This window comes from Colias eurytheme, chromosome 22 (genome assembly GCF_061535395.1).
Source record: "Colias eurytheme isolate Ceu_HAF_F1 chromosome 22, ilColEury1 Martin Lab GWU primary, whole genome shotgun sequence".
Lineage (NCBI taxonomy): Eukaryota > Metazoa > Arthropoda > Insecta > Lepidoptera > Pieridae > Colias > Colias eurytheme.
The window spans coordinates 4,519,591-4,540,125 of NC_143001.1; the positions used below are offsets into that span (position 1 = coordinate 4,519,591).

Consider the following 20,535-nt stretch of genomic DNA (forward strand, 5'->3'; position numbering starts at 1 on the left):
GTCTATTAGCAAGCACAGAGAAAAAATTTATATTATTTTAGAATAATTTTGTTGGACCTTCCTTAGTTTATTACCTATACTAATACATAAGAAACGAAATAAACTGGTACTGGGAACTACTATTTTTTTAATCTAATTTAACTAAATTTAGAACTAATCAAGAGGGTCTAATAATATTTCGGCAAATTATTACGAATTTAAACAATTTATAAAATCCTCCATGCCGTCGTTGAATTAACAGTGGACGTAATATGTCGTATGCAATAGCTTGTTAAATAGTATATTTACAATTTGAATATGAAAAGATGTTATATTAGTACAAACGTGACAAGAAACTTATTAAAGTTAAGTCTAACCATCAATAAATAACAATTATAATTAATAAAATAATACACAATAATTCTATTTTATTTATTGGCAGTAAAATGTAGTAAATATGTATTCACGTAGTAAACATTACAGAAAACTTGAGAAATATACGAGTGGCGTGTGATTACGACTGAAAATTGTATAGTTGTAATTAGTAAAACGTGTGTTAGCATATTTTATGATGTTAATGATTTACAATGCAATTACGTTTATAAATCTATAATTAACAAATAAGAATAATTTATATTCTATTCCTATAGTTACTGTTATATTCGTTTTGCTTTCGATTATTAGTTTTTGACAATCGTCTCTGATAAGTAAATAAATTCACGGAAAAGCTATGCAAACTTATTTCGCAAACTAGCCAACTAGGTACATAATATATATTATTTCAAGAAATATTCTTCCTGCGAACGAAATTTATGTTTCCCAGTCTCAGTGGATTTTCTATAGCATACAAACAAACACCTCTACATCCATTTAAATTTTGTTATCAATAATATTTATATAGGTCATATAAAAAATCAATCTTTAGGAAAACGAATTGAAAAAAAAACGTTTGGGAATTTGGGATGGTTACATTGACATTGTTTTTTAGCGTTTATTATCCGTAAGGAAAACAAAATATAGTTTGGGATGTAATAATACATAATCCATACGTACTAATATTATAAATGCGAAAGTAACTCTGTCTGTCTGTCTGTTACTCAATCACGTCTAAACTACTGAACCAATTTGCATGAAATTTGGTATGGAGATATTTTGAAACCCGAGAAAGGACATAGGCTACCTTTTATTGCGAAATATGTACCACGGGTGAAGCCGGGGCGGACCACTAGTATGATATACATTGACATTTTATTAGTATACGCGTCATCTCTACATAATATTATGTGACCCATAAAATCCGTAATTCCCACCTTTAAAGGAAATCATAACGATTAGTACGTCTTTGGGTAACCTAAAGACGATCTGAGTATTTATTTGGTTTATCCAGATTATTGTAATAGTAGAGGATCGTATATTTTATTATTATTTTTAGGAAAGAACAGACTATATCACATACATTGAGTTTTTTAAAATACACTTGAAGCTTAAATATTAATTACTAGGTATCGAAATTTTAAGAAAAAGACAAACTTTAACAAGTAAATATATTATATAGATATTGTTACTTGAAAGATTTTGGATAGTCATTGTTTTTGATTACAATTTGAGTTTATTGTTTATTTTTAATCCGTATTTTTTGATTACCTATACATATTATATATTTTACTAGCTGCACTCCGCAGTTTCACCCACGTGGATCCGCTCCTGTTGGTCTTAGCGTGATGATATATAGCCTTCCTCCACAAATGGGCTATCTAACATCAAAATTATTATTCAAATCGGACCAGTAGTTCCTTAGATTAGCCCGTTCAAACAAACAAACTCTTCAGCTTTATAATATTAGTATAGATACTCTATGGAGTATGTAAACTCTGAAATTTAATCTAGATAAGCGAGCCAATTATAGCAAAACCGCATGCGCTATAACGCTAGCTTCCCGTTACACAACACAAGAAAATATAGGAATTTCTCAACGTCTAGACCGGAACAAATGATTGTCTTCAACGATCTAGTGTTTAACTAGCCATGTTGACCTATGCGGGTTCAGTTGAATTCACAAGGAATTCGTTTGTTGCTATATGCACACGTTTACCTGCTCTTTATGTTTTGTATTGAAATTGGATAACTATAATTTAAGATTAAGTCCACATTACATATTTGTAAATAAATGCAGAAATGCAGTTGATATTATTTTATCAGGTCAAAAGCCTATGAAACATTATAAATATAGTTAAAATGATTGAGACACACTTTAAAAGGATAAACTCATGAAATTTCAAATTATTGTATTGCTACTGATTAGTGTAGAGATAAATTCGTCTATTAAAAATGGGTCAAAATCGAGTCCAAAGAATCAGTTACATACAAATTACAAACGTACAGATGAAACTACAAGCGTGTTTAAATATGTCACGTTAAAAATGTAATAAAATATGATATAGCACTTAACTTTACAATTGCGTATCAAGTTTTATATTTTGAGCCTATAACATAAAACATATACACAGTAGACACTTAAATGTATATAATTTTGTGATACTATTAACATATGTACCTGAGAACCGGTAAGCTCGATGTCCGGGTTGAAAGCCAAAGTATGGGTATTCCCTTGGAGAATCCTGATGTAGATTTTTGTCGTCAATTGTGACTACACTACATTATAACTACGGGCACTATACCTTTGCGGTATAAATAAAACAATTTTTTTTGTTCCTTATAAATGAGTCTAGATAATTTAAAATTGATTGGTGTGGTAGCAACGTTGTTGAAATTGTGTAGATTTTTGTGACATAATTTTGTTTAGGAAACAATCATTAATCGAAGAATTATCGCCATTTATTGGAGGGTTTCATAAAATTATTAACACTTTTTAATAACTTTTTCTGAAAAGCTACAACATAGAGCCCTTTTCGCTATTACAATTATGAATCATAAAAAAGTATATATTTTATAAAAAATTATATCATATTTTTTTCGAGTCATGAATATAATAATATCTAAGTAGTGAATGAACATTAGTATGCAAAATTCGTCACCACTCGTACTAGAATTCATGGTCGGACTAGGTCAGCCTATCTATGAGTTATCTAATGGTATGTTACATTACTTTTTCTTGGCCAAATATAATAATATATTCTGTTACTTGTAATGTAATTAAGGCCTTATTTGTGTATTTTTTTAGCAATTACACATGTGATGACGGTGCATTTAGAACAAACGAACATAGAGCTAGAGCAAGAGCATTCTTTAGATGTTTTAGTGTCAACGAAAACTCGTATTCAGCGTTGTTCAGTATGACTACTACGTCTATTTACACTAAAATAATTTGACATAGTTGATAGTGGGGTTAAAATAAGCATTCGCTCGTTTGATCTAAATGCACCGCAAGATAAATGCATTTTAAAAGAACGCGGTGAAACTGTCAATATTATTCATTGTTTATTAACATATTATTTGTTTTGAAAAAACTCTAATCTGATAAATAAAACACATAATAAATCTGTAGAAGGGTCAATTCTGTACATTAAAAATATTGAAAAAATAAATAGAAGGGGGTGTTACTGGATCGATACCAAACCGAAAGTGAATAAAAAAAATTTTGTCTGTCTGTCTGTCTGTATGTTCAGGTATCACGTGAAAACTAACAGTTCGATTTCGATGAAACTTGGTATAATTATACCTTATTATCCTGAGCATAAAATGGGATACTTTTTATCCTGAAAAAATACGTAGAATAAAAATAAATCTTAATTTTTCCGCGCAGACGGAGTCGCGGGCGGAAGCTAGTGATGAATATTTGTATGCGAGTTAACTTCTTTTGTATGGAAAATTTTCTTTGATGGAATATTCCTATGGATTAAATGATGAAGAGGATAATGGGTATGTTAAAATTTAAATCAAACGTGGTTTTCTAAAGTTGCATATAGACAATTAATGTAATGAATAGAGATTTTCTAGTCAATGTTAATCTTAAGCTTTATATGCGCCTTATACATTTCTTAATTATAATTTATATTTAAACGTATTTGGATGAAGTTGGAAATATCAATTATCTCATCATCATAAGCATATATTTGATTCTATTGCGATGCGTAGACTGCTTTCATGTGCGGTATAAACCCACAGGGGTACCTAATAATCGACCATACATACATACAAATCAAAACAAAAATTAAATTAAATTTCGGTAATAATATTGGTAAAAATCTGTACAACAACTGCACTAAGAACACAATTCTATGAATAAAATTAATATTTGTTATTATTAAAAGAAATGTATCTAACTGGCATAATACATTTTAAATGTTCATATTCCTTATTTTCCTGAATGCACTACATAATAAAAAAAAATTCAGTATCAGGATAATCCATGGTTAATATTTAATTAAATTTAACCAGCAGAAAGTACAATTAAGATTAGCAAATTAACGAAATTCCCCAAAACATTATCTCAATCCAAGGTCGCGTATACCACTCCGCCCAAGAATACATCGACATTCGTATAAACTCCACTGTTATCGCATCTATAGCATTGGCATAATGTCTAAATTAGCGTGATGCATTTGACGTATCCCTTTCACTTATCATCACGGCTGAGATGCGTCTAGCAGGTGATACTGGCTGCTGTATGGTCATTTACCGTCCACAGACCATATGTAGCGTTCGCGGGCGAGCGCGAAAATCGAACGCTGGAGTTCGAAATTTGTGAAAAATAATATTTTGAAAAAAAAGTTTTAATAATAATTCGTGGTTTGTTTTTAAATTCTAACTGGCATGCTCGGTTTTGGATTGTGTACCGGCGTTTCGAGTTTTTAAAAATGTAAGTTTTATTTTTATATTTTGAGGTGATTTGTTTTTTTTTTCAATTTTTAAGGGTGTTCATTAATTTTATTAAATACTCTTAATAAGTAGAATATAAATTTATTATTAAAAATTGAATATTTCAATATTAATTGATGTGAATTAAGAAAATTAGAAATTCGATTTATTTAAACTAACGATTTATTTATTTTTTATTTTCGTTTGTTTATTAATAAAATCCCAGTTTAATAACTTCATGCATATCAAAATTTGCATATCAAAGATATAATATTGTATCCAAACTAATGCAATTTGCAAATGCAATAAAATTCCAATCAAAACTTTTGATTAATGCACCTAACGCTGGCCCAAATTATTTCACTCTCACTGCACATTAACATAGCTATTACATATATTATTCTCTGACCGGTTAGTTGACTAACAACTGTACTTTTAGTAAAATCCTTGACCACTCTTCTAAGATATCCAAATACATTTTACTTGCAAGGCTCTATGTTCAAGGTGTACTATTTTTAATTATCTGTGGAATTCCACGACGAATTTTTTATCTGTGCTAAATATTTATGTCAAATTTATGATTTAATTATCTGTACGCTGACAGTTTTCTGTCATTGACAAGAAAATAAATAATAATACAAGCAAGTGATAACTGCGTTAAAAACAACCGACTTCAAACTTGCACTTGCAACATTTACAAATACAGACAAAAATGCTCATAAAATAAAAACTACTGGGCCTATCCGAATAAAATTTTTATGGGACCAATTCGACACCATCCCGCATCGAACAAAAAAAGAATCACGTAAATCGGTTCAGAAACCTCGGAGTAATCGGTGTACATACATAAAAAAAAACATACCGGCCGAATTGATAACCTCCTCCTTTTTTTTGAAGTCGGTTAATAACCTCCTCCTTTTTTTGAAGTCGGTTAATAAAAAATTATATTTTCGTTAAAACCATCTAAGTGAACATGATGCAAATTCATTCGTAAATAAAAAGTAATGTCTGGGAATTTTGTAATACGTTTAGTTTAGGAATCTAGTCTAAGAATGTTGCCTAGGAATCGATCTATTGAACGTTTTTATGTTAACGCATGAAGGAAAGTAAAACATATTTCTTTTCAAAATTTATAATTCAATATTATTAATTAGTAGGTAATAACACATTAATTATCAAAAGATAGAAACGAAATCTTTAAAAAAAGCATAGAGGTACCCATATCTACAAATATAAAATGTGTTGTTCCATCCAAACATAAGTTGATTTTAAAAGTTAAGATTTCGGGAATATGGTATTTAAAATACTACATATGAATTTCTGGAAAATAACATCAAGAATAATAATTATAATTAAGCTTATAAAAGTTTTCATGGGGTTAATAACATAACTTGCGTGTTACGCGTGTGACTCATGCTAATTCATTAAATATTTTTTTCCGATGTGATTCGTATAGAAATTAAAGATTTTAAACGCGATTAATTCATTAATTAAAAAAATTTCTATTACCCCTCCTATACTATTGTTTTTTGAATAACTGTCTATATAGCTATAATATCACTTCCCGTGACCACGCTCGCTGCAAAGTTCGAAACGTCGGGAAATAATGAAATGAATAAATCGCGTTTAAAATCCGTAATAAATATTTAATTTCTAAATGTATAATACTCGCGTAAAATCAAACACTAGAAAATACAATGTGATTAGTCTTTTCTTTTCATACAAAAACCCTTTATTCATCATTTTCGCTCTGAAAACATGAACCTAGCATGATATTTTATAGCATTCGGTTTAACAGTTTATGAGTTCTAACAAAACGCGCACAAGCAGACGTCATATTAAAAACCAATTCACAAATCTGGTAAAACAGAAGTACCGCATACATTAAAATTGTTTTCCCCCACATTAAACATAAATTAAAAATTAAATAAAAACATAATGTTAATTAGACACTCACGTGAATCTCGGTAAGGAAAAGGTGATCACACGTGAGAGAAATTCCAGGGGAAATAACCTGTAGAATAATAATTTGTATGTGATTCATAGGTATGGTATCGGTATTTCGCAAATACCGGTATCTATAAAATAACGTTAATTCATTCATGGAACTCCGTTCGTTATGCAATTATGTTAATTTACATCAATTTGTTTTTTATTGAATTAAAATGTGGTTTTAGTTTCCTGATAGATCATTGTAGGGTTGTGCCTATTGTTTTAAAGATAAGCTCATTTTCGATTGCGGTTGTTATAATTATCATAATTTTATTATGCGTTTTAATTGTAATTTTTTATACTTTGTATAGGCTTATGAGGGCTTGAATTATATTATTTCCTTGGGAAATACAAGCTTACCGCCCGCGGCTTCGCCCGCTTTGTCTAAAACCTAATAAATTACATATATACTAAAACCTTCCTCTTGAATCACTCTATCTATTAAAAAAAAAACCGCATCAAAATCCGTTGCGTAGTTTTAAAAATTTAAGCATACAAAGGGACATAGGGACAGAGAAAGCGACTTGGTTTTATACTATGTAGTGATGATGATATATGATATTGCTTGTGAATTGTGATGTGTTTCTTTTCATATATGAATCTAGTTGAACAATAATACTATTATACCTATTAAGAAAACGTTAGATGGTCAAATCAATCAATAATATATTTGACTCTCAAAAACATTATATTTCAAACTATCTTACTGCTTCCGGCTTCGCTCACGCTTATTTCACAAGATCTCTTATATATTTCGAATTTGCAATAGTAGTATTAGAATTTTATAATAACGCTACATAATTATCCTTATCACGATAACAATTAATAATTAATTGATACCTTATATTTTATTGCAAAGAAACCCTCAATAAATTATATGATATAAATACAATGGGGAAAAGATGAAATTATTTTAATCCAGATGATAATGTATCGAATTGTTGACAAACAAAATACTATGTTAAGAATTTTTTTATTTGTATGTTTAACCAAAATTTCTATAAATCTAAAAATGACTATAAATATGAGACAAAAAAAAAAAACAAAGCTGCAAAAATATGAAAACATCAATTTAATATTTATCGATACGTAGAAGGAACACTAAAATACACAAGAGATGATCCACTGAGTATTACATATTATTCAAGATCAACATTCAACATCCATTATAAGATAAGAAAAAAGGGGCAGGTGTGCGTCGAGCACACGTGTCAGAAGTGAAACTTCTTTGGCAAGATTCAAAGGTACCAAAATCGTTGCCTTACTCCATGACATGACGGTATTGTCAAGATGCGACCTTGAAATTTTACTCTCAACGCGCCTAAAGAATATTCAATTCAAAAATAATCTTATACATAACCCGTGAATATTACAATTATTTCACAATTGAACTAAATGGAAAATCTTGACCTCTGAGAAAATGTGTGATGATAATCTTAAGTAATGTTGAACTGTAAACATATTGTGTAACTTCGTCAAGGGCTGAGCACTTAGAAGCAAGTTACGAACAAAAGACTACTATGAAGCTCAAGTTGGTCATAGATTCGAGATTAGACAGACGTGGCAGGGAGTGATTATTATAATTTAATAATGGTTATTGTGATTAATAATTGTTCTATAATAATAAATCATTTTATTCCTAGTTAAAAACTTGCTCAAATTTTGATGTTTTTAAGCTATGCATTGTTTAACATACATGCGCAGTACCTAAGATGGAAATCTCACGTCGGTATGATATTTAGGTACCTACATCCCGATATACGTTAAAATAATATTTTTAAACAATACAATCAAATCCACTTTTTTATCTTAAAAAAAATATTCTCCTATTCAAAATATGCCTATTGAAAAAATAAATACGTAGATATCATTTCTCAATATTTTTATTTCATAATTGTTTCATTTTTTATTGTATTATTATGAAATAATTTATTCTTAACACGACCGCCGTCTCCGCTATGTCTAGTTCAGTTGAACGATAGTTGGTATAGAAGCAAAGTTTTCGTTTGTCCGCCAACATCTCTGCAGATTTAAATACGATTTCCATATTTTTACATAGCGAAAATACGGACAAATTTTGTTGTAAGTATTAAGTAAATGCGGGGTACAGTTTTAGTATATTCAATTAATTATTGATGAATATTATGTTTATGATTAATAAACATAACTAGCTTTCTTAACTAGCGAAAAAGATATATATATATATACTAGCAATGCCCTGCGGTTTCACCCGCATAGATAGCGATATCGTGACAGTGAAAAGTCTACGTCGGACTATAGGTTTAATTTTTAATCACATGAAAATCTGTGAAAACACCTTCACCCCGTCCCGCACTACGCCTGCTCATCAAACAGTATACCTACTATTTTCTGTAGATTGACACTTTTAAAAAATCGTTATATCTTTTGAATGGAATATCCAATTTTTTAAATTTAAAAAGTATTTTGCTGGTATTGAAACAGTCTATAATAAAACATCATTTAATGGGATAAGGATTAATATATGTGTATGGATAATATGGTTTGATTACTGACGGCACTTCTATTTACTTTGAAAACGTAAAAAGTTGTTGTAGTAACATAACTACTGAAGATGGACATATGGTATCGCGGACTTTCTTGTAGATATTGATCCATTCTATAATACCGTAGAACATTTGTTTGTTCTATCTTCAATAGATTCCGCAGCGCACGCGATGACAGCATTTTTATTATGGAATTTTTTACACCTTGGGTTACATTATTGCATTTTTGGTACGGATCTCTATTTTTTTTGAAAATGCAATATAGCCTATGTTGCTCAGTGAAGATGCAGCTTTCTAATGGTGAAAGAATTTTTGAAATCGGTCCAGTAGTTTATGCGTGAAAACCATACATACATACATACATACTTACATAATTACAAACTTTTCCTCTTTATAATATTAGTATAGATATATATTCTTCCTTCTTGTCAAAGGATAATTCCCATTACAAAAAGTTTTCTGCCCGCGGTTCTAACGAGGAAGATAAACAAAACACTTTCGTATAACAATAGAAGGATATCATCAGGCCATTTCATCATATCGGTTCTCACTGCAGGAACACAGGCTATGAAGGTTAAGGCATAATCAGCCTCCTCACGTGTAGATTGAGCAAAGTTTTTGCTTTTTGGATAGGTTTCTCACGATGTTTTCCTTCACCAAATTTAATTTAGTTTTGTGCACGCACGTGACTAGAGAGTCTTGAACCCTGAACCTCTCACTTAAAAGCTCTTATAAGATAAAAATGGTATAATATACATATTTGTCATCACATTTGCTACCTAATCTAGGAATATGTTTAACAGTCTTATTTATCGTAAATTTATGTATCTCAATATGCGAATGCTGAATAATTTTTAATATTTGAAATGCAAAAATCACGTGCAAATGTCGTTAATGATAACGATGGTATTTTGTGTTAATATTTTTTATTTTTACTCCGGGAAATCTCAAGATAAATTCACACAATGTAAAGAAGTGTTTTTTAATGATGACAGCATCGCAATTCGCATCCTTCTCAATATTGTTGTTTTAAAGCTTATAAAAACTCGGTTTGTACTGAAGTTAATTTTCTTTATGGTGTATATATAAAAAACGAAGTCGAGTATTGTTCAGATTTTTTATTGATTGATTCGGGACTGACGTACTAACGAATATTCAAAGTTCTACAGATGAATCATGATTCATGAGGTCAAAATTGTAATCGTCTTATCAGGGATAATTCAATATTGCAATAATTATATTATGAGGAAATATTCACGATATATATTTATAAACATAACCTCTATTTATATAAGCATTTTTAAAACGTCTTATCAATACGTTTCGTTTTCTTTCTCACATAATATATTGTTTACAAACAACATTATATAATTTAACTTTGCCCTACAAATTATTTATGTAAGCGTAATTATGTACTTAAATTACATAAAGGTAAAAGGGCCTAGAATGTGGGCCATACTTTATTATATAAAAGTCACTGTCTATATCTATACAATAATATTATAAAGCTGAAGAGTTTGTTTGTTTGAACGGGCGTTAATCTCAGGAACTACTGGTCGGATTTGAAAAATTATTTCGGTGTTAGATAGCCCATTTATCGAGAAATCTATTATATTATATACCTATATCATCACGCTAAGACCAACAGGAGCGGAGCACTGCGAGTAAAACCGCAGGGCACAGCTAGTTTATTATAAAAATAATGTACAAAAATAGAGTAAGTAAAATTGCGTGACCATATTACTAGGTAGGTGATTATAATGTTCATAAACGGTTTAAATGTAGTTAGCAAAAGTATTATTAATCACGAAATAATTAATCCGCAAATAAAGGAATGCAAATAACTTTCACTACATGTTTATTAAATGTGCATTTTCCCATAGAGATCCGGTCGCCTTGCCCTTTTGTTACCCGACTATATTGAAGTACGGTCAGCATATAATTAATTTAAATTTTATTTGTCATTTGCCATAAAATACATGTGTTGATTTATGTAAAAGAATGTGAGTATTTATTCTTTACACTATGTTGAATCAAGCTATTTGGCTCAAATTAAATGTAGGGTAAAAGTGGGATAGATGCCGCACTAGGATAGATGCCCCATTTTCAAAAAACCTCACTTCCCAGAGTCCTGACTACGAATTAATGATTTAAATAGGAGCTCCTATCACCCCGCACCTCGTGTACGCATGAGCTGTTGTTTGGTGAAGACGTGTTTCGCTAGTGCGTGTTATAATATCGGCGGCGAACTTCACGAACACGTTAAAATTTAAAAAGGTTGATATTTGCCTTTGCATAACTTTATAAGTATTAATAAATTTCACTATATTTCTTATTATGTCTATACACTGGTTCATTAAGTACAAATCTAAGTGAAAATAGTGGCTCTTTTGTTTTTATTTAATAAAAAAACTACTGGGGCAGCTATCCTTATCAAAAAGGATAGTTGCCCCTTTTTTTTCGAGGGATAGATGCCCTTAGGGGCCTCTAAGGGCATCTATCCCTCAATACATATGTACATGTTAGTATCGATAATCACAGGTACTGTTTATATTTTTACCTGATTGCGTCAGAGGTTTTCTCTATGTTAACCGATTTTACTCGTTTAATTTGCTTTTTTTTGTTATGTTTACTTACTTATTAATGATCTGCCCTTATACTGATTGTAGGAGAACCACGCCACGAAAATACAAAAGAAAAGAAGGAGTGCGAGCGCAAGTATATTCTTGGACAACAGAACAACTATGTGAACTTGACATTTGCTGGTTTATCATATTAATTTTATTAGATTTCGCGTTTATAGAGTATGTCAGGCATCTATCCCACTCTGCAGGCATCTATCCTCCTTAGTATTTTCATGGTGGGGCAACTATCCAACTAGGTAGGCATCTATCCTCAAAAAAGGTGTTCTACAAAAATATTTATTACACATTATCTATAAATGATAGGATAAAAAATATATATAGTAATTCAAAACAGATAATTAACCTAGCTATATTCATACAAAGTGTTCGTATAAGATTCATGTTTTTTAAATTATGAGGCTATTTCAAAAAGTGGGGCATCTATCCCACTTTTACCCTAGTTAGATTATATGAGGACAAACCTTTTGGCAAAAATAATTGTAATTAGAGTGAAATTTTTCCTTTAATTGCGTTTTTCGTAGGGTGAAATATTGAAATTGAAATTTGTAATGACGTGCATTATTATTTTTTAATAATTTGCTGAATAATGCGGTTATTTAAATAAAATATATTTTTCTAGCTGGCCTTCCTTAAAATTCAATATTTAAATTCATTAAAAAATTAGCAGTCATCATATAATATAATTGTATGACTATTAAAAAATAATCAAATTTTTTCAAAAAAATTAATTACCTTAGCATTAGAACAATATAACATTTATAGGTCCAAATAAGATGTCCGAATTGATAACTCTTTTTTTTAAAGTCGGTTAAAAATATTTACTTGACACTACCCGTAGTCCGTACCTACAAATAAATTTATTTCATTTTATTTTATTTAATTCCATTTCATTTCATTTATCTAATCTCATATAAAGAACAGCTTAACACATTTAAAAAAAATTAAATTATCATATAAGGTAGTAGTGACGTCAAATGTTATGCTGACCGTACATTCAATTAGAGGAAAAAAATAACGATCTTTCTACCTATTAATCTTGATAAAGAATGTCTGGGATAGCCGCTATGACTCATGCCATATTTTATTTAAAAAAGTCAATACCCGTCTGCCCTGTAGGTATATAGTTTCAACGGGCAAAACCCGCGCGCATTCTACCATTTCAAATGTGGTTGGCGCCAAAATGGGCACAGATAAGAAATTATGAAGATTAGGAAACGGAAGAAGTATTTGAAAACTAGTTTTTTTTATCCAGGGGGTTACCATGATATATTATTTACAGTGTGGAAAAATGACAGCTATATAGGTCGTGTAGCGCCATAACCCTGGAATTGTTTTAAAAACTACATATTTTAATACTTCATGGTGTTCATGACGAATAAGCAAGTAAAAATATAATGTAGGTATTATAAATGATGTATACAAAAATATTTTTTCAGTGCATTCACCTTTTTTGAATTATTCTTTTTAAAATGTTACGCGCACCGTAGAAAATCGTTTGTAAAGGTTCATTATTGAAAATAATGCGGGTACTATTAACTATGTGTAACCTCTTTTGTGTATTATTTATGTATTCGTCCGCATGGAATAAAAATTGTACCTATCTTCAAAAATTCTAACTTTAAAAACATATAGGGCGCGTTCCCACTATGTCGTAACGACTAATTTATCGTTCGACGACTGTAGTCTCTACCTGTTCCCATTATAACGATTGTTTGTCGTCAACATTTTTTATCGTTTAGCGACTGTCGTATCTAGCTGTTCCCATTGGATCGCTAAGATCGCTCGCATCATCAGCAAGCTACAAATCTAGTCGCCTCTGCGTTCGCTTGGGTTGGGAAAAGCAAACCGAGTACAGACACGAGGGGCGCGCGGGTGCGAGAGGGAAGGGAAAACACGTGTTCGTCTACATAGAGTTGCCGTCCACGATTTTTTTATCGTTTTACGACTGTCGTGCTTGCCGTTCCCACTGTCACGACAAAGTGTCGTCACTGCAAAAACTGTTGTAGACGACAGTAAATTGTGTCGTTCTAAATGTGAACACCTCCATTTAAACATATAAGCCACGACACTTAAAACTACACGATTATCTGTCGTCACGACCCGGTGGGAACGCGCCCTTACTTGGGTTATTTTTGACATAGGTAATATTTCCGGTACTGATTTTTATATAAGTAACTAAGAGTAGGTAAATAAGCACTTATCATTATTTTACGTAACGTAAAACGTTAACGTAGCCCAAATAAGTCCTATTTTCATAGAGCTAGCATAAAATTTGATCAACTCAAGATAAACATACAACGAGTATACAATCATTTTCATCTACACATTTTTTAAGAGCACTTCAAACTACAAATAATATTGCATCACTACTTCTATCCTGCCATGACCTCCTTCAACTTGGCCTTGAAGCGGTTCCTCCTCACCACGTGATTTAGATATCCTGCTATTATTCCAAACAATTATATAATGTAACTAATTTGTATTCAGACAGTTTGATTATGGGTTGCCATGGCGATGCGGGAAAAAAGTTTACGTGACCCCTAATGATGGAAAATATTTGCTTTGGATCATGCTCTTAGCTGGTAAAATGTTATGAAATTTTAGACTGGATTTGTAGTGTAATTCATTCAAATTTATTTGTTAATTTCCGGATAGTTTCGCTGACTGGACCTTTTTTATTGGGGTTAAGGAAATTTTATTATAAGACTAGCGGTCCGCCCCGGCTTCGCCCGTAGTTCATATGAAAAATAGATGTTGGCCGATTCTCAGACTTACCCGATATGCACAGAAAATTTCATGAGAATCGGTCCACCCGTTTCGGAGGAGTATGCAGACTAACATTGTGACACGAGAATTTTATATATAAGACTAGCGGTCCGCCCCGGCTTCGCCCGTGGTACATATGAAAAATAGATGTTGGCCGATTCTCAGACTTACCCGATATGCACAGAAAATTTAATGAGAATCGGTCCACCCGTTTCGGAGGAGTATGCAGACTAACATTGTGACACGAGAATTTTATATATAAGATATTCCATATAAAAAATCTCGCTTTAAAGAACTACCATCATGATTCATGACTATATTTCATATTTTAAGTTAGGATTATCTACCAATTAGAGTTCATTATCTCAAATAATATTGAGTTGTAGCTTCGACTCCATATTCAGAGATTCAGGATTTCTATATGGGATTTCTCGGAAGGCATTTGAAGTTTGAAACTGTTTCACTGTAATGTTCATTATGAATATTGAATTATCTCTATGTATGTGTACCATTTCTAAGGAATACCTGATCATCCTCTGTTTGATTGTAAGAAGATTTCTTTTCTGAGTAAGTGGTTTTGGATTTCGACCTTGTGGACCAAATAATTCTTAATGTTGTTAACTTTTCTCTTATTGTGTGAGATATTCGTCAACAAACTTAATAAAGCACTCAATATAAAAATACAGACCCTATTAAATTGAAATTTAAAACAAACAATACCTACTAAAAGAAAACACATTAAATTGTAATATTCGACTTCATATTAGATATGTGTTCGACACACAGACACTCTAATCAAAAACCAAATAACATGAAGATAATATTAGTTTTGATGCATCAAAATAATTCGCCTTGAAACTAGTCATAGGAAAACCATGTCTCGAATATTACTCATGCTCATCAAACAAGTATCAAATTCAATTGTAACTACTATCATGAAGGGCATTACCATGGCAACCGGTAGTATGCCTTTTGAAATTTAATTTGTCATTGAAAGTATCTTTACCTTTGTTAAGCAAGTGTTAAGGTATCTTTGTTTTTTAATCGGGTCCTTCAAAGTAAGATGTATGGGAAATAACTTCCTTATGCGATGTTCCTAGTTGGTTATACGGCTTTACAGTCGTAAGAGTCAAAAGAAGTCGTAGAAGAAATGAAAATAATTAAAAATCATAACACAAGCTCTGTACAAAACGCTTCTAAATCCTCTTCTCCGTAAAAAGTCTGTTAATAAAATACGATTTTTTTAATAGGCTGATACCAAAACTGGACTATATTTAACTGGCAATCAAACATTTGAAATAAGTGGTTTATAACGAATAGTTCCTTCAGTTTTGTAATAAAAAAACGCGTACAAAATGATAACGAAAACTTAAACTTCGCATAGACTGAAACATCACGATTATGTCATAGCAAGTGTTATTGACCGATTTAAAATGAACGATGTGCTTAGCGTAAAACATAAAATAGACATAGTATTTAAAATGATTATCGTATATTCGTACTATGTAGATAAAAGACTGTGTATTTTTCTTTACGATTAAATTATAAAGGGTTTGTAAGGTCACCATAACGTGCTTTTAATGTTTGTGAATGATGATATATATTGTCTAGATAATTCATGTGAAAACAAACTATTAATTTTTTATCTGTCTTACATTACATACTTATTACTTAGGTTTTGCTGCATACACCTTTAGAATAGACGTTGGTTTTCCCTTTAAAATTTGCACATGCATAGATCGTAATGTAAATTAAAGATTTAGACCGAACACTTAGGCTGCTGTTTATATATAAATATGATATATTATATAAGCATAATAATTAAGCAATTAATTAAGTTTATCAAGATAAAAAAAAATCCCCTTACCAGTTGCTTACCAGCTTGTTTATTTAAAGTGTAAAAACTTTTTTCTTTTAATTTTTAAACAGATTACAAATAAAACTGTTCAGACGCACTAGAGCTTCTCGGAATCGATGAGCTTATTGAAAGTTCGCGCGGGTCGAATGTGTTGCTATGCGAATTGTAAAGGTGCTGCCAGACTAGAACATTTATTTGCAAAATATCAAAATATTTTATCATTTGCTAAATAATTAACTTTAGCATTCGCTTGTAACACAATAAATTTTTGCGAGAGCATTAACTTGTAAGATAAGAGTTTTTAAATTGTATGCAACCGCTTTTCGAAGACTGCTCCAAATTCTGTTACAACCTAATTTTAAAAACCAACTTTACTGTAACGTATTACGAAGAAATGTGTGAAACGGTAAAATGCAATTGTACATAATATAACTGTTAATAATGCATATTTTTGCGAGTATTTCTCCGAACAGAGTGTCGAGCATTCGTACATCGAACATGACGAAATGCTTGAGATCATGTTCTAGTATACACCCACCCTATAAGAAGCAATTATTATATCATTGTATCAATAAAGGCTGTTTGGTTAGGTTAGTAATATAATGACCACAAATGGTTTGTCATCTTCATTATATAACATAATATTAAGAAATCGCTGGCCTGGCTGGCCTGGAAGAAATCGCTTTTAAGCGATAAGGTCACCTTTTGTACTTCGCATCCATACAAATATAGATTATACTGTACATTGTAATATTAAATGGTGTGGTACAATAAATGATTAAATAAATAATAATAAATATTATGTGATAGTATTATAATAGATACTAACTGATCGTCCCGGCTTGAACTGGAGTAAAAACAAAAATTAAATAAATATAGCCTTCGTCACATAAATAATGTAGATTGTAGAACTTTCTGGAATATAATTATTCGAATTGGTCCTAGTTTCGTAGTTTCGTACCCTATTTATTTCAAATATGCACACAATAAATTTTTATGTACATCTTCTTTGTATTATTATTAGCGATACACGGAAGAAAAAACGAAATAAACTATACATTATATTATATATTCTATTCATTATTATTTAAGTAATGCAAAGTATACCAAAATTGAAATGAACTTTTTATTCATTAATTACTATCAAATTGGTGAACGACCTTCTGCGCTTGACCATGACTTTTCATCAAAGTGGATGCAACTTAGAACCTCATTAACAATGTGTATTTGTATGCAAAAATTATAAACAGGATGTTTCTTCAATATCTAATTATACGCTACAAATTACCATGATATCATTATAATTTATTACTTAGGTACAATGCTTAATTTAAAAAACCCAAAATAATTTACAGAATAATCCTTCAAAAATCACAAACACGCATATAAATTTCAAATCCCCGTAACTTTTATCAGCTGCTTTATTAATTTATTAGCAAAAAGCCGTGTTTTGATAATTTATATGAACAAGACAATCTGATAACGTAAATCCGAATAAAATGGACGTCATTGACACACTTAGTCATTTGACGTAACATGTACGAGAATTGCGGGAATATTCTGATCACACGAGATATTGCCGCGATTTCGAAACGATGTCGTTTTTGTTTGTGACGTTTGAAGGTTTCAGAACGTTGTTAAAATATTGTTGTGACTTGTAGTTTTTTTGCGAGACATACAAATATTTCGCAATAAAAAAAATAACAACTGTAAGGTCGTTTTTATTTTGATATAATATCGTTTCGCTTGTTAAAAATAAATCATTTGTTGTAATTCATTAAAATGTATTCCAAACCATAATTGATATGAGTATATTAAGCACGATTTACTTTAATTTAAATGCACTAATATGTACATAATTACGTATTGTAATGGACTATATAATGTTAATGTCTAATAAAATAACACATATCTATTAAAATGTCGCAGCAATTGAAATTAATATCCTGTTATTGCGCATTATTAACCATAAAATTATACTTAATGTATTCTACGTGACTCTAATCAATAAATGATCATTGTGGATTAGTAGAGCAAACATGGTTTCATTGTGATTTATGGTACCTATATGAAAATGTAATTCTATTGCTAGGACTTAGAAAACTGGAAAAAAGTACAATAAATATATTTTATTTGATTATAAGCGTTAATATAGAGTAACTGTATCATATAATATGATACATAGATTTAAAATTACTTTAGAACTATTTTTTATTTCTTCAAATTACATATTGTAAACCGACATTTTATACTCCAAGTATGGATTGATTAAAAACCAAAATTAAGATACCAATAATATTAATGAAATAAATAAAAAGGAAATTTCCAGAATAAGACGCGAGGTCATTCAACGGAACGCGATGCATCTCAATCATGTGACTTTTGTTTTTGTGACATTCTCAATTTATTTACATATGTTATTGACTATTAAATTTGCAATGTTAATTGTTGTTATTTTAATGAATTTACATGATTACTTGTAAATGAGATTAGAATGTTATATAATAAACGAACGACCGACAGACAGCAAAGTCTCAGTAGTGGGGTTCCGTTTTACCCTTACGGAACCTTATAAATGATTTTAACCAGTAATTTGTTTACCTTAATCTCAAAGCTTCTCATAAACATCCTAACAATGTAATTTAGTGTTTACTTCCTCAGCATTACTTCTAAAAGCTTAGCCTTTAGATCTTCAATGAAGACTAATACACAAAATTGCTTTACTCAACTAAATGTCGTGACTAATGAACAAAGTCGTTCTATTATTAAGCTAATTGCATTAAATAACGTTTAACATCATACAAAGTCTAGTGATATGGGTCTCCACGCTAAGTATTAACCGTTCAATTTAAGTAGAGCGTAACTTACTGATAATAAGTACTTACGATTTCAGCACTTTTTATAGCCGGGTAATAATAATAATTAATGTCTGATGCTCGACTGATTGGCGAACTGTTGTATGCAACGGGAATGCTATATTTGGATATGGTTAATAAGAGAAAACATGCCATAATATGGTAATTTATTTAAACGTTTAAAATACAAATATACCTACATTTATTTATATTTGCAAATGTATTAACTAAAATATGTTCGTATACGGACAGTACAGAATATAATGCTAAAATAAAAAAAGAAAACGCTACAAATTGAAAACCTTCCGTCGTTTTTGGAACGTCGGTTAAAAAGGATATACAATATACATTGAAACGAAAGCACTCTCATTTGCCTCCCAAAAGCTGAAATTTCTAAAAATTCTTCCACTGTCAATGCTTGCGTTTTATATAACCCATGTTCCAAATTTTAGCTTTCTAGTTTTAAGCACGTTTTAGGATATAATATTTTATAAAGAACTTTGTATTTTTAACTAAATTTTAAGATTGTTTTGTATGTCAGTACTGTGTCCTTCATTATTTCTTCTAAGGCAGGAAGAAACAATAAATTACAGTGATTAAAATGTTTGAAACTGAATGTAAAGGTCAAAACCTAGTACGCAATGAAGCACATTATTGTTTTGTTGTTTGTCTTTCTCTTTCATGAAACTGGTAGAAAACAAACAAAGATAACTATAATTAAAAAGTGAAGAAGTATAATTTAAAAGTAACAGTGTCCCATAGGCTTGATTGATATGGAACAGATACCTACATTTGATATCTGTTTCACTGATCAATTTTATTTACGACAAGTAAGTCATCAGCTTTCTGATTTCTGCACTAGACATTTTTGTTATTTCCCTCCGTTCCTAATCCTGATTCGATTCCTGAACTCAGGACTTCTTTCTATGATCACGCTATACCAAGGCAGTTTATATCTGAATCGAGTGGCACGTTCTTATAATTCTTTCACCTTTCAATAATCAAGGTTAGAACAAGATTATATTTGCGAGAAGAGCAAAATGACGTAACTGTCATTATCCGTTCGATCGGATTATCGGATTTGGTTGAAGCGATGA

The 20,535-nt window shown here is 30.7% G+C and overlaps 1 protein-coding gene across 2 annotated transcripts in view; it reads left to right on the top strand.

Moving 5' to 3' along the window:
- Window positions 1–20,535, top strand: part of LOC149898657 (multicopper oxidase 3-like) — an 81,144-nt gene that overhangs the window by 23,120 nt on the left and 37,489 nt on the right. Inside the window, exon 1 of one of the 2 annotated variants that reach the window (XM_090115131.1) lies at window positions 4,626–4,798. The exons of the other annotated variant lie outside the window; for it this stretch is intronic. The gene's annotated coding sequence lies outside the window, so the exon portion shown is untranslated. Of the gene's footprint in view, window positions 1–4,625; window positions 4,799–20,535 lie in introns of those variants that run through there. 2 annotated transcript variants of the gene reach the window in all.